Below are 13,221 nucleotides of genomic sequence, written 5' to 3'. Positions count from 1 at the left end.
CCAAAGGGGTATAGTTATACCCCAATGGGGTAAAATGCCCACGAAGGGGCATTTTTTAAAGCAGACTTTCAAACTACATATCAAATCAGAGGTGGAGCTGGATTGTGCCTACTTTCCCCACCTCCAAACACCATGTGTTGAGAAGGGTAGATTAGCATTATTTGAACTAAATAGATATATGGAAGCATTTCATTTAACCTGAGCCTGGAAAGCAAGATTGGCTTGAAAGCACCACTGGGACATATCCTTCTTAGCACTTTATTACCCAGCCCTCCTTGTTAAATATTTCTCATCTCCAGTCATAATAATCCCTGAAGTAAAACGGGCAACTACAGCCTGGGTTGGAGAAAGGTGAAAAAATTGTTTACTACAATGCACATAAACATAACAATGTACCATACAATATTCATGCATAACAAAGAGCCAGCAACCAGAAAAATTAGTTGTATAATAAACCGGTTATTTAATAAGATGTAATACATTACGAATACTACTGCAGTTTCTTTCCAGCCCTGCTTTTGTTTGAAGCACAGAACTTAATTTTTAACGCAGGCTTACTGCTTTTCAAGGATCCAAACATTGGCAACCTTGGAGCATTTGTTTTGCTACAGCACAATTCCTGTGCAGTATATTATTTCAGTGCCTGAATGATGAGCAGCAGTTTATTGCCACTTGGGTTAATTATAGAAGTACAGTTTGATGCCCTCTTGCTAGCATCTCATGACAGTTGTCAAGACGGCATAATCTAAAGGCTTCGTACTCATCTTTAGGCAATGAATTATTGTCTGCTTGACAGCTTTTTAATTCCTTATGCCAATAACTGCTGTCTAGCAACTTAAGGGAATTGGATCATTGTTCAGCTGTAAATATTATATGCAATCAGGAATTTTGCCTGTTGGACAAAAGAATTCAAAACCCCTCTCCCTTCGTTTCTCCCTAATGGCTGTTATCTAGGTGATGAGCCACTTCCAGCTAATAAAATGTTCAATCTCCTCATTAGGTTCACACCATGGGACAAGAGGAAACAATGTTGTGTTCAGAAATGACATGGGAAAGGCATATTTTATATGAATGACACCCATTAAAGAATGAGATTTCCTATTACAGTTCTGTTACATTCAGTGTCAAACTGCGCATTGCATTCTTTGTCTGTTTACCCTTGAGTGCAAGATTTTCATTCACAAATGATTAGGGTGTGAAGGAGGTACTAAGTTGGATCGTGACCATGTCATGGAGGGTGGGAGAGTCCACATCTTTGACCCCTGCTGTGATCCCAATCTTGATTGAGGGCCCTGCAGCTGGTATTAGCATGGTGGGAGGGAGGGGAAGCTCCCATTTGCTCCAGTGACGAGAACCCTAAAGAAGGGGTATTGCTGAAATTGATTGAGATAGCAGACACCATTAGCTCATACTGAATTAGCCCATAATTTCCCACAATGTAATGAGGCAACCTGTGGTTTCCTAAATCAACAATGTCCTCCTTTTCCCTTTCAGAGTTTTCCCTTCCAACAATACTGTAGAGATCACTGGTTGGGAACCTGTAACCCTACATATCTTGCAGACCTCCAAGTCTCATCAGCGCCAATGGTCAGGAATGATGGGAGATGTGGTCCAGCAGATCTGGAGGGCCATAGGTTTCCCACTCCTGAGTTGGCATCCATCTGTCTCAGGAAACAATGGAGGAGTGCGCCTTTGGGGATGGAGTCAAACTGTTGGAAGGTTGCAGTACCGGCTGTGGCTATAGAGACCAATAGTGGAGAGACATGTTTTGTGGCAGCTGAAGCCAACAAAGGTAGCCAATTGTGCTGCTGTTGATGCACCATGGCATTTTTTCTATCAGTGCTCCTCCCAGCGGTTATTCCTCCTTTGGTCACTGCTATAGATGCTCAACCTGACTTTCTATCTCCAGGCACTTCAGTCATCTGCAAGGGATTCCCATCTCTGGTGTAGATCTAAAATAGGGAGATCTGCAGGTACAATTCTAACCCATGAAATACCACTGTTTCTGCTGCATCATGTACTATTTTATTTGAGTCAGCAGTGCGCTTTGTTGTCAGGACCTGTGCTTTATATTTTTCATTCTAACTGTAAAAATGTAGCATGTATGTTATGAATATTATTGTTGGCAAAACCTCTTGACACTTGTTTGTCAAATGCACTACTGATGCTTGAAGTAATGTTGAAGTTGTTTGCACTTCCTCTCTGGATTGTTCAGATAACACTATTGCTACTCTTTTCCTCTTAACAAAGATGCAAAGTCATTTGGCAGGAATTGTGCCTTGGTATACTGTTTGGATGGATTTTCTCAAGGTTGGACACTTGAACTAAAAATAGACAGTAGCATCTGTAATGACACACACTATGATAGCTGTTTCAGGTCGCTTACTGTAATAATCACTGTATCATGTTATGATAAATTATTAGCATATTTTTAAAATGCTGTTGAAGTGTTCACAGCCGGCTGATATCATATCCCACTGGATAATTGTTTGTTTTAGAGGGAACACATTAATTTGTGTAGTTTTCTTAGCTGCTACAAAGGGTCTTTTCTTTACTACATTATACCAACTTCTACAATCCAGATCAATAACTTTTCCTTTAGCATAGGAGTAATTCGTTTTCTTGTTGAAAGGAGAAATTATGTATATACAGTACCTACTCCTTAAGTAAGACTTGATCCACAGTTTGCTGCTTATTTTAGTTAAGTATGTGCTGCTTTTGTTTAAGCCAGTCAACATCACTACATTAAAGTAACATGATCATCTTTGAAGGTCAAGAAAAACTTTTATTGATGGACTTCTGTTTTAAAATGTAAATCTGTGAATCAGTACAGCAGATTTCCATCAGCCGACTGGGATAAACTGCAGTGCATTAGTTGCTTATCAGGTGTACAGTTGACCTATGGACTCTGCTCTTTGACTGGAACCATCAATGGTATCGTGAAGATGGTATCTTCTCAGATGGCTCCAAGGTTTTGTCACCTTGTTTCAGGGTCTGGCAGGACATTGGTGAGTGTGCACGAGGGGAAGGGGGGTGGAATCTGCCTGGGGAGAGGGGGTCAGTGGTTTGTGGGTTCATAACATAAAGAAAAATATAATACAAAGTGGATCATTCTTTTATTTTTTTATGTGTCAAAGACTTTATTAGGTTTCAAGGAATGTGATACATCATGATGTAAACAGCTACATAGCTCAGCCCTGTATCCAGAAATCATAAATGGAGAGCTCAGCAAAGTTTTGAAGCCAAATCAGAGCAACTGGTAGCCAACCAACTTGTATTGGGCTCCACAGGAGGGGCAGCGCTGGGGATTTCCCTTGTGCAGCCAGAACCAGATCACAGTGCTGTTGTCCTCTTCACAGATGCAGCCCACAAGCCTCTTGTCTGTAATTGAAGGGACTATGCTGGGTTCTTCCTTTGTCCCAGCATATTGTTTGGGTGGTAGCATGTTGTAAGGATCCAGCCCCTTCTCTAAAGCTTTCATGGTTTTCCTCTCCATTCCTGTAGCCTGTTCTTCATCACTGGGGATACTTCCAGCCCCCATGGAGTGGGCGGTCCCCGTCAGCTGCAGCAGCCCCTGGCCCAGGGAACTCCAGCCCGCGCTTAGGCCTCGCAGGGCCCCGCACACCCGCAGTAACATTGACACCATGGCAACACTCCATGGATCATTCTTTAAACAAGAAAGGGAGTCTTCAAGAGTGTTGGTCATAATGATCCACAACTTCTTTTAGTCCCTCACAGAAAAACATCAGAACTCCTTTATTTATAACACCATCGTATTTCTAGGGTTTCTGAATCTTGTAATATTTGGCAAAGCAGCATCATTGATCGAAGCAAGTAGCATTACTCTAAACTGCTTGCTGGCCCAGGAAAATGCAGATTCAGAAGTCTGGCATCCACTCTCAGTAGGATCCCTTTAAATCTCCCTGAGTTCACTCTAAGCCTCTTGTTGACTAGCTGGATGTGTGGGTGTCTGTGTACACTAAAATAAATAAATACGTTTAGCATTCTGGGGGAAGGGCGAGGCCCCCTCCCCCAACACCCATGTTTGTGATGGTGATCATAGAATACTGTAATAGAATCATAGAATTGTAGAGTTGGAAAGGACCCCGAGAGACATCAGGTCAAATTGTGCTGCAATGCATGGTTCTCAACTAATGAAACTGTTATATTTTTAGACCAGGGGTTTAACTGCTGAAAGCTGCCTCATATAATACATTTGTATTGGAAATGTGAGGTATACATTTTTATAAAGGTAAAAGGTAAAGGGACCCCTGACCATTAGTTCCAGTCATGGCCGACTCTGGGGTTGCGGTGCTCATCTCGTTTTATTGGCTGAGGGAGCCGGCGTACAGCTTCCAGGTCATGTCCACCACGACTAAGCCGCTTCTGGCGAACCAGAGCAGCGCACGGAAACGCCATTTACCTTCCTGCTGGAGTGGTACCTGTTTATCTACTTGCACTTTGACGTGCTTTCGAACTGCTAGTTTGGCAGGAGCAGGGACCGAACAACGGGAGCTCACCCCATTGCGGAGATTCGAACCGCCAACCTTCTGATCGGCAAGTCCTAGGCTCTGTGGTTTAATCCACAGCGCCATCTGCGTCCCTATACATTTTTATACAGATCAATAAATATCAGGACCAGAGCTGGCACCTGGGTTTCCTTGCAACACATTGTTCTACCATTAGGTTATTTCTTTCCTGGTGAGCATCAATGCTGATGCAACTTCTGGTACAGGTACAAGCAGTTCCTTATAATTAGTTAGTTGTACTTAACTGGCAGAAAACCACCTGCACATTCTTAAAGGCCATCTTTTTAAATATTACTTCTCACACCTGAATCCAGGCAATAAAAAGAGGCCCTGGAAAAGAGTCAAATTTCACAGAAAGCCTTTAATGTGCCCAAGTTCTTCACTTCTTTGGTACTACTAGTCATGTCTTGACCGCATCAGAAATCAGGGCGTTGACACCAGCTTTTTAATTTTTAAGCTAAATCAAGTTGTGCATATCAATCCGTTCTTAATGCTCTCCTAGCTCTGTGTGGAGGGCAGGATCTGTGAATAAATTATGCCTTCTTGAGAACACTTTGAGAATTATTAACAAAAAGCAAAACCCTCCTTTCTCACAACTTTGCTATGTATTTTCACCTCCTCACTGCATACTTTATGTCCTATACTTTATGGATCATCTTCAGTTCTCCAAGCTTTTACTTGTGCTTCTGTGTGTCCACACACACCAGGCTCTGCTTTCTGTAACACTAAAAGAATTCTATATGTGTGCCAGCATGTTTTAAGAATTGAAATTGCAATGAACATATTTCATGTTAGGTGATACGCTTGAATCCTAACATTGAAGACTTTCCATGCTAAGCGAGCTTGATGTTTTGAAGAACAGTTGAAGGCTATGCCTTTTTTCCTTTTACATTTTCTCCCGACACAAAGCCTGCCTTTTGTGGCAAAAGCGATCTTGCTGCTGCTTGGCTCCAGTCCAAACCAGTGTTTTCCTCTTTTTATCCAAAGCTGGAAAGTGTTCTGGGTCTGGAGACATGCTAAATATCTCTTATTATTAAATGCTCACACTTCAGAGCTGCTGCTATCCTCTGGTGAAAGGGAAGCCAAGATCTAGATGCTATTAACTGGTATTGGTGGTGATTTGGGGTGGGAGAAAGAGAATAAACCTATGCATCAGTGTCATGTGAGTTAATACCTTTTTAAAAGCTCGTGAGATGCTGTGGTGGAATTAAATGCTTAACAGTAATTCAAAAACGGCTTACAAAAATACAAGAATGTGGATCAGTGAGTGTGGGTGAAATTATGCTCCTGGTGTATATGTGTGACACATGAGAGCACTTACCTGGAAATTTATTACCCAGCTCTGAGCAAACAAAGCATGACCTACATTTGACTAAAGTCAGCTGTCGCCTGTTAATCCTATGGGCTTCTTTTTATTAATGTCACAATTGCTAATGTGGTATAACATTGTCATTACTGAAGAACACAGCGGGATAAGCTGCAGCTGTTATTTCTCTTTCGATATCCACTAACTCATTAGCATCTGAATTTTGGGAAATACAATTAGTGGAGATTATGGAAGGCCGTTCACCTCCCTTTCTCTTTATATAAATTAATTTCCCCCTTAAATCTTGACAGTCTTCCATGTTCCATGTTCACTGAAATTTGACTTAAAATGAAACTTAAGAGTAGTATCTCTTAGGAAGAATAATGGAGTGTAAATATTACTACATTGTGGGGTTGATTATCCTCACCCCCAAGGCTATAAAGTGTCCTCTAATGTTCATACAGAAAGAGTGGAGGAAGTGTTATCAGTCTGACTTCTGAGGTATCCATTAACTATTGCATTTTAATTAAGAAATTATATTTCTATCAAAGCATTATTTTTTTCAGGGGGGGGGACCCATGCATTTCATACATTTTGTCAATGTCTAGGGGAGGATATGGGAGAAAACAAGAGGTAAGAGCCATTTTTCCCAGCTCACTTGACCTGGTGGAAGGTGGAGGTATGTGTGACACTTTCCCTTTGACATTAGTTATTTTTTTCTGAAAACACCTTCCTTAATTATTTAAATAAATTATAAAATAAGTGTTGAAGGTTTCTGAAGGAAAGCGAAAACATTCTAATAAAGCCATGATATTCTGGATAACAAAAGGATATTATGGATAAAGAGAAGAATACGTGTGAGCGTGATACTTAAAATTTAATTTACCTTTTGACCCCAGAACATACTTACTTGAAAGGTGCTATAAGCAGAGAAAGAAGAACGACTTTTATTAAGAAAGGTTGCTGCTGTCATAGTTTCTAACTATTGGAAGCAAAAAGTGCCAGTTAAGGAAGGAATGCTGCGTTTTGGCTTTTGGTCACATTTGGATGGGGGAAGGGTGACAAATGATAAATATGGTCAGGAGAAGAAAAGCATAATTTAAAAGCAACTGGAGTCAGGTCTGGCACCAGCATCCAGCAACTTGAGGTATCTGCTAGGTCCCACCAGTGCTAGCCCTTGATTTGGAGTTTAGTTAAAAGTTTACCTGAAGGTGACAGCTAGTGAGCATTTTGGTTTCCCACAGTGCCCTGGAATGATGCTTCATCAGAGGCTTTTTGGGGAATTAAATGGTCAGCCATCGGTCCCTATACAGCAGGGGTCCTCAAACTGTCCCTCAGACACTGTTGGGGGCTGGACTAAAAAGGTGCCAGAAACATGCTCTTTTTCATGTATTTTTTGAATTATTATTAAAAAAAACCTTGTTTCAAAATAATATCCTGAACAGACACACCACAGGCACTATCAGTAATAATATAAGTTACCTATACCTCCCCTTTATACTTCATTTCTTCTGGGTTATTTGTGATGTTGTTGTTCCATATGGCTTTCTCTGCATTGAAGTTTATTTTCAACTAAGTCTGGGTGGAGAGCTTCATTTCAAAGATTAACCCACCACTGTTTACATGGAGATTCCCTTGTATGATCAACTGTTGCGATTCAGACTTCTCTTCTTGCTAATTCTATTTGCACATGTTGCCTGTGTTTCTGGTGCTTCCCTAACTTTTAAGGTTGCCAAGGCCGCCACATGGGACCCGCATGTGCGTTAAGGAGGCAACCGGCCGGCGAGGCGCTGCTCCCGCGAGGACGGAGCTGGCCTGAGGGGAAGGGAGGAGGGTAAGGGCTGGCATGAAGGGATTCCTTCGCTGCCGTCCTGCCCTCCGGCAGCTTAAAGTGGCAGTGTGCTGATATCAAGCAGCCAGCAGCGGCAGTAGCAACAGCATTACCAGGGCTTCGTTACACGTGCACGATTTTACCTCAGGACTCTTCCTGCCCAGCCGCTTCCAAGCCTTGAGCCTTGCGGGCCGGCCGGATCTGGCCCGTGGGCCGTAGTTTGAGGACCCCTGCTATACAGTTTGCTTTGGCTGGAATAACTGGTAACAAAGTATTGATGTTAACTATTCTTTATTTATAGAGCATTGATTCAGATTATGGTGCTTTGGAAATGAAATATATTTCTAAGTCACTTTGCATCGTGTTTGAAAATTGTTGCTCTCCGCCTGCTGAGCTGAATACTAAGAAATTGCTTCTCAACTTGAGCTGAACATTATCTTTATTTCTATCTGTACAACTCTCATTTTTAACGTATTCTTTTTATTCTATGTATCTGAGGTTTATTATGACATATGTGTCTCTGTGTCATACGTTATTGCTTTATTGGTTCTCAACTACATTTGAATCAGCTGTCACTGCCAGCCTGGGAGTTTTCATTCTGAATTTATCTCTGGAAAGTCTCTTATCTATGCCTAGTGCCTGTCTAATATTTTGAACAGCAGTTCTGAAGCTCAAGGGGAGAATAACATGCTGAAGCCCCTATTCAGACTGGATTCTATTAAATGCATACAGCACAAATTTTCCTTCTACCAGTTGGTGAGTTCCTATTTGAGACAATGGGGAATCAGTATAAATATTGAATTTGTTTTATTTTGTTTAATTAAAAAGGATGGGGAGCTAACTGACTAGGGAGGAAAAACTCAACCTGGCCTGCATCTCCCCTCACTTAAAAAGGTTATGCACTTTGAATGCATAAGTTATTCACTTTAGATGGCTGGACAAATTTTGTGCTTCACTCAGCCCCAGGACCTGCTCCCCCTGACGAAAAAACTGTGCCCCACCCTAGTTCATTTTTTTTATTTCAAGAGTTGGCCATTCTAAAACCAGACAATGTGTTGAGATCATTTTTATGCAAATGTGTCTCAGGTCAGTTTACTGTTTTGGGACTGCTGATTCTGTTTGCCTATAAAGAAGTTTTTAAATAAAAAATATGAATTAGTTCTACCACCACACTTCGAATATTATTTTGTGTGGTTAACAGTACACATTGTATTAAGGCTCCCTTTGTTATACCACATTGCTGTATTATAACATTGATTTTAATTGTTCTTTAATAAGAACTCTGAAGTTAGTCAACTCCTAAACATTTTATGTGATATATTTACTTTATAATAACCAAGGGCTTGCCACAAGGAGGAGCTAAAGTATCAGACTGAATTATTCTTACAGATGAATCTGGACATACATTTTTCCAGTGGGAAGATCTGTTTACATAAAATGTGAGTCCTTTGAACTAATCTCAGTGCAATGTGTGTGTATGTTTTCTTAAAAAATTGAGTATGCTTAGTGTACACAGAAAGTTTAATTTTGTTACGGTAAACTCAGGAGTATTATACAATTTTTATAGTAAGGAATATACTATATTCTGTGTTGGCATTCCCAGGTACATGGCAGGTAGTAAATGAGGAATTACATAATTGTTATGGAAAGAACTTGAAGAATACAATCCTAAATCAAGAAGCTAGTAACCAAAACAGAGGAATAGCAAAAGTCAGGTGGATTGTACCAACTAAGCTTTTGTGGGGAGGTTCTGCCATGTTGGTCTTCATGCTAATTGGCAGGGTGCTGGTAAATTAGTATTTGCCCTGCTCCCCCAGAACCAAATCAAAGCTTCGCCCTGAGGTAATTTCAAGAGGATGAAAGTTTGTACTGTGTTTCAAATGGGTTTCCACCAATACTAGAATGGTTCAAAGGAGTGCTTTTTTTCTGGGGGGGGGACGCAGGTATACACATGTCCCTAGACATTTTGTGAATCTAAGTTTGGCCTCATTGAGGGGCAGTATTTCAATATGAATAGGAAAATGAGAGTACCCCTAAATGATTTTTTAAAGAAAAAAAGCACTGGTTCATGGAATGGCTTAACAAGCCCCATTCCTTAGACAAGGACTGGGCGATCCAAAATGACATGCATTGTAATGGTTCTAGGGGTTGCTCGTGCGTAAGTCGTCACCACACCTGGCTGAGTTACCTGGGTGAACCCTATTCTGTCCGGACAGCCACTCACCCGTGGCTGTCTCAGTCGCTGGCAGAATCCGTCAGTGGGCGTTTCTTGAACTTCTTCCAGCAAAGAAGCTCTTTGACACCTAGTCTCCGCCTACTCTCCCTGCGCGGAAGCCTTCTGCTCAGGGAGGGTGTGGGCAGCGGAGGACCCATGCTCTCCCCGCTGGTCTCCGGAGAGGAGTCATGGAGCCACCTCGCCGATTTCCCCATCTGCCCCCCTTCTCCACTGGTGCTACGCTGATTTCCTTCCCCAAAAGATGGGCTGCTTCTCTCCCTCCTGGGACGCTCTCCGTAATCCCTCTGGAGCCCTCCCTCTCCATCTGGCTCCGATGGCAGTTCCCTGACATTCATTTCCCTATTTTCACCAGAGAAATGTTAGAGGGTATGGTATTTTGTATGAAGTAAATAAGTAAAAAGGAAAGCTAACTTTAAATGAGTAAAAACGAAAACTAACAAATGCCACAATAGGACAATTGTTGATATTGACATGATGCTTACAAACTGACAAGGAGCTAGACTATTCAGGCAACATACATATTTCAGGGAGATAACCTGGCCTCACAGCTTTACTTGAAAATAAAGTAGTATCACAGGACTGTGCCATTTTCTAGTGAATCTTCTAGAAGTCTTTTAGTTTACAGCTTACCAGTAAGTTTCAGAACCTGGATTCCAATGGATTTGTGCTTATTGGTATTACTGTGAGAACTTCAAGAAAGAGGAATAATTCAGGAGGACAGAAGTTTCTGGTCTCTCCTGCATTTGCTTTCGACATTGGAGGAAGCAGACCTAACACAGACCATAAGTGAGCATCCACTATCTTGCCAAGTGTAACAGATGGACAGACGGCAACAGGGCAACACTTCTGCCGTTTCTCTCTCTCCTGATTGCTCTATTATGCAGTCAGAAACTCGAGGAATTTGCATATATGTTAAATCACAGCAAAATTACTCAAAGGTGTTGCCACTCAGAACTATTGTTCAACCATAACAATGCTCTGTTCTGTGGTATATATATATATATATATATATATATATATATATATATATAACTCTGCTTACAGCACCAACATTTCAGAATATGTCCATCTCAGCTGAACAGCCACAGTTAATACAGATCATCTTTTAATATTTCACAATAGGTAGCAGTTAGAGACCTGGCTCACACCTGGCTCCTTAATACTGCTGCTCTATGTTGGATTAAATTCCATTGAGTTCTATGAGGTTTAGTCCCAGGTATGCTTCCTTGGGTTCCCTTCTTTAGGGTGGTTTCCAAACCCCCAAACTTGAGATGACTAATTTAGGATTCTTTAGTAACAGATATGGACAGGGTTTCAAAGCTGCACCCATATTAAAAACATATCTTCTGGCTATTGTTTTGGATGTGTCATGTTTCTTCATGATTCTGCACATATGTGCAGGTGTGTAGAGGAATATGGTGCTCACATTGGCCCTCCAGATGTTGCTGAACTACATCATCCCTGGCTTTTGACTATGCTTGCTGGGGAGTTGTACTTCAGCAACATCTTGACCTGATAGCTCAGTTGGTAGAGCATGAGACTTGTAATTTCAGGGTTGTGGGTTTGAGCCCCATGTTGGGCAAAGGATTCCTGCATTGTTGGAAGTTGGACTAGATGACCCTTGTAATCCCTTCAACTCTATGATTCTATGTGGTCTGGAGGACCAGTCCCCCCCCCCCCCCACTAGGCCTGGATCTAGACATATCAAAAAAGCAATTCAGTTAAAAGGGAAATCCCGTTGGAGAAAGACAGGACTCCACAGCGCCATTTGGTGTCACAGTGTTATAATTCAAATAAAGCACATTTTCTTTTCTAATGTAGCTGAGTCCTAGCTCTAAAAGGACAGCCTTTTTCCTTTTTTAAAAAAAAAAGATATGCTTTCTTTTGTTCAGAATTATAGCATTATTCAAAACAACCAACCTTAACATGAATACAACTACCGTAATGAAGAAGGTCAGATTTACTTCTGAGTAAACATGCACCAGACTTGGATATAACATTTCATTAATTGGGCAGTAGACCTGAAGTTTAGTTTTAACACCAGAGAAAATCCCTTAAAACAATAACGTCTTTGAAAGGCTGTTAATAGTTGCTTTCCTTCTCTGGAGCTCACTAAAGGAAACGCCACAATTATTTTCTTGCATTCACTGGAGGCAGCAGATCAAGGGAGGCGTTGGGCTACCCTTCAGCTTAATTAAGTAACCCTGCTTAGATCTCTCTTTGACTTTTGTGTGTGGGGGGGGGGGGGAGAGCCAAAGAACGCACTGTTTTGATTTTGTGCCTTTGTGCCACTGCCTGAATAAAATATAAATCAGAGTTCCCCTGTCACAATTCACTCCATTTCCAGGGAAATTTTCCTTTCTTTAATTAGGCACTGAGCCAGCATATCCATTCCAGGCCAATGCATGATAACCCAGCACCAGTATATCTATTGCAGGCCAGCTGGAAAAATTCTATTAGCATGTTTTATTTCTTGAGTATAAGGAACTCAGAATAAAACCTCCCTATGGGTCTTTTGGCAAGAGGGAAGTTTCCCTCTTCACACATTTTTGCCCTTTGGGGCAAGTTTTAATGGGAATGTAACATAATAATAATAATGCTTATATTATTTATATGCTGCCCTACTGACTGGGTTGCCCCAGCCACTGTGGGCGGCTTTCAACAAATTATCAAAACACAAAAAATCTCAAGAAACCTCCCTGCACAAGGCTGCCTTCAGATGTCTTCTAAAAGTCAGATGTTTATTTCCTTGACATCTGATGAGAAGGCGTTCCACAAGGTGGGCGCGACTACCAAGAAGGCCCTCTGCCTGGTTACCTGTAACCTCACTTCTCTCAATGAGGGAACTGTCAGAAGGCTGAGATCTCAGTGTCTGGGCTGAACGATTGGGGTGGAGATGCTCCTTCAGGTATACAGGCATACATACATTTCTCATGACATGTTTCTTATCATGATAGAATATGCTTGTCAGGAAAATGTACCATATTGAGGCCACACTTCCTCCATAAAGCTGGCCTGTATCAAACCAGAGTGTGGCCTATAATTGCTCTCTTACAGGTAGAGCAGCCTTAATTTAAGACGAGACCTTGGGAAGTGCATGGAGCTTGGGCAGTTTTAGGAAAAGCATCACGTGTCCTTCTGCACAGGTGCCTCTTACATGTTAGGGCTACAGACAGGCTTTATGGGAGGCTTATAGCTGGACCAATATGGTAACATTTCCAATAAACATTGTCTTGTTTGTGGGATGCAATTTGAATGGGACTGGTCCTTCCTGGCCTGCCAAAGCTCTATTGAAACTCCTTCCAAGGTTTTCCACTAT

The 13,221-nt window shown here is 41.6% G+C and overlaps 1 pseudogene across 1 annotated transcript; it reads right to left on the bottom strand.

The window, feature by feature from the left end:
* Positions 1 to 3,247: 3,247 nt before the first annotated feature.
* Positions 3,248 to 3,706, bottom strand: LOC307199724 (cytochrome c oxidase subunit 5B, mitochondrial pseudogene; annotated as a pseudogene). Its single transcript has one exon. The product of its transcript is annotated as a cytochrome c oxidase subunit 5B, mitochondrial pseudogene (transcript).
* Positions 3,707 to 13,221: the final 9,515 nt, after the last annotated feature.

Source organism: Podarcis cretensis, assembly GCF_951804945.1.
Source record: "Podarcis cretensis genome assembly, chromosome: 12".
NCBI classification, from domain to species: domain Eukaryota; kingdom Metazoa; phylum Chordata; class Lepidosauria; order Squamata; family Lacertidae; genus Podarcis; species Podarcis cretensis.
This window is presented reverse-complemented; position numbering and strand designations above follow the sequence as displayed.